The 2,720-nt window shown below is 39.4% G+C and overlaps 1 protein-coding gene across 8 annotated transcripts in view; it reads right to left on the bottom strand.

The window, feature by feature from the left end:
- rnf220a (ring finger protein 220a) overlaps positions 1 to 2,720 on the bottom strand; it is a 182,240-nt gene that overhangs the window by 132,975 nt on the left and 46,545 nt on the right. The window lies entirely within an intron of this gene.

Below are 2,720 nucleotides of genomic sequence, written 5' to 3'. Positions count from 1 at the left end.
GTGTGTGTGTGTGTGTGTGTGTGTGTGTGTGTGTGTGTGTGCGTGTGTGCGTGCGTGCGTGCGTGTGTTTGTGTGCATGACAAACCACTATTTCCAGCCTTCTGTTACATATTTAATATGCTGCCAACCCTGCATATAGACCCCTCATTTTCTAAAAAGGAACATAGGCACGTGTGTTTCAATTTTATGTTGTAAGAGGAAATGTCACCTTGGTCCCACCAGACGATAAGCGATCAGTAAAAAAAAAAAAAAAAAAAAACCTCTGACATGACCACTGCTGCCCTGAGGAATTACAACCATGGTGTGGAACTGTGTGTGTTTGTGTGTAACATTGAGAGTCTGGAAGAAAGAGGGGCAGAAAATTGAAGAAAAAAAGTGTGTTAAAATTAATTAATTTGAATTTTAGAGTCACAAGACAAGAATTTTATTTTTATTTATTTTTATTGTTGTTGTTTTGGATTTTTCCTGTGATAKTCATGTCAGGACACTGACTGAAAACCAAACTTTACATGTGAGCAGCATTTGTGAACACATAAACGAAGAGTACTTATTAGAAGAGCTTTGAGTTTGTTTGATTCAGCAGAGGCTGGCTATAATATTCTGTTACCACTCTCTGCTGAATGGCCTGGGACTGTTTTAACAGCCCGCCACACAAGTCGAGGCCATTTCTCACAGTGACTTCATAAAAGAGTGAACCCCGGTCAACTCCGACCACCACCCCACTTACTTTACCTCTAAACACACCCCTCCCCTAATTCTATCTCCAGCATCTCCATCCATTTTTTTATCATTTCACAGCTCTTCTGCTGCCATGAACTGACCATCAGGTGTGTTCAGATTGTGTCTGAAAGCAGATGTATGTGTGTTTGTACGAGTGTGTGATACAAAAAGAGCAAACTTACCTRAAATGTAGAGATGATTAGGCAGTGGAAGGCAGTGCAAGACACCAAAGAGAAATGGGGGGAAAAAAGACAAATCACATCGGACTCATTAGGCAAGCAACCAGAGAAATGTTCATCATGACAACAAACAGTTCATCCTAAAATGTAACCAGATTAATGACTGTAAATGTATTTTAATTTTGAGCAGTTTTGAACCRTTATATTTTCATGGTTCAGTTGATATTTAAAACTAGTCGGGATCTCTTATGAAACATGAGAATAAATTTTGATAATTAAAAAGTGGTCTGATGATCACACAGGACCTTTAAAAGTGTTTAAAGCAGACAATTTATGATTTCAGGTTCTTCTTTATAACTTTAACCTGGATAGTTTAGATTTTGTTGGTAGATCATTAACAAATATCTGTTGTAGTTTATTTGAAAATCTCASTTTAAAAAAGTTTGTTCAGATTGGATTGATGAGCTAATGGCTAGTCCAAGCAGAAACATAACAAAAGCGGATTGCATCCTGTTTAAAGCCCTTCCATTCTCCAAAACATCTTGATGGTTCATGCAAAAAACTGTTTATAAACCTTTGCAGTGTTGTCATTTTCACAATATATGGCTATTCATGAAAAACAGTAATATTTCTGAGGGAAGTGCTAAAGCTAGTTGCTTTTCCTGCTGTTTAAACTTGCAAATAGACATAGTATTCTACAAATTTGAATGCAGTATTGACTGTGATGTAACAATTCATAAAATAGCATTAGCATAAACCACTATGGAGATGAGARATTGGGATAGTTTTATGATGGCAACAATTCACTATGGTCTTAGCACAGATCAAACTAGCTTTATGCTTGTCATTCCAATCAGAAAAAATCCAAACTAGGTGTTAAAATAAAAAAGGTGCTGCATAACAGGAACACATTCAGATTTGTTCTTTTCAGCATAAAAATCAGCAGATGTGCCTCTGTAAAGTCCAACAGAGGACAACCCTCCACATAAATGATATACCTACACACTGGCTGAGCTGACTTCTAACAGCAAGAGCGTGAAAAACAGCACAACACATGTGCCGGTTAAACAGACGAGCCCACCGCTGGCTAACGGCTCCTCGTAGACCAATAAAAAACAAATGCTAGATGGAGCTATATAAAATAAAGAAAAGGAGGCAAAAAGCCGGCAACCACGTTTGAGAAATGTGAGGGCAAGAGGCAGGATCGCGAGGGGAGAGCAGGAAGAAAACAGTGAGGCTCATTAGCAGATAATGGGAGGTGAGCGTGTGTGTTATCAGGTGTAATGTGGGCTGATGGAAATAGCCCAGTATGCCCACTCTGCYGTCTCTTTTCCATATGGAGGGTGAAGCCTTGTTGTGGTTTTGAGCAGTGGAGGCCACCTCCAGCTAACAGCTCCTGGTAGACCTATAAATTTACCTTCATAAACAGGAGAGACTGGAAGAGGACGGGGAGAGGAAGGAGGAAGAGGAGCGTAAAGACAGAGGATGGAGACGTTGCAGGGAGGGGTGAGGACAAAGGAGAAAAGAGAAGGGGGAAAGGAGGAAAGGAAAAATTGACACAAAGAGCAGCAAATGGGAAACATAATTGGAGAAAAGATGCAGGAAAGAAAACTTGTTCAGCCCACTCCCAATTTATCTTTTTGTTTTAATATTTCTTCCTTTTTCTTTCTTTCCTCACTTCACATTTTCTCACTTTCTTTCTTTTTGTTTGTCTTTTCTTTTCTCATATCTTCCGAATTCCTGTTATCATCGCCCGATGTTGAAGGCAAAGGTGGAGTCATAAGGTTTTTTTGTCTGTGTGTGTGTGTGTGTGTGTGTGTG

This window comes from Austrofundulus limnaeus, unplaced genomic scaffold (genome assembly GCF_001266775.1).
Source record: "Austrofundulus limnaeus strain Quisiro unplaced genomic scaffold, Austrofundulus_limnaeus-1.0 Scaffold24, whole genome shotgun sequence".
In the NCBI taxonomy this organism is placed as follows: domain Eukaryota; kingdom Metazoa; phylum Chordata; class Actinopteri; order Cyprinodontiformes; family Rivulidae; genus Austrofundulus; species Austrofundulus limnaeus.
This window is presented reverse-complemented; position numbering and strand designations above follow the sequence as displayed.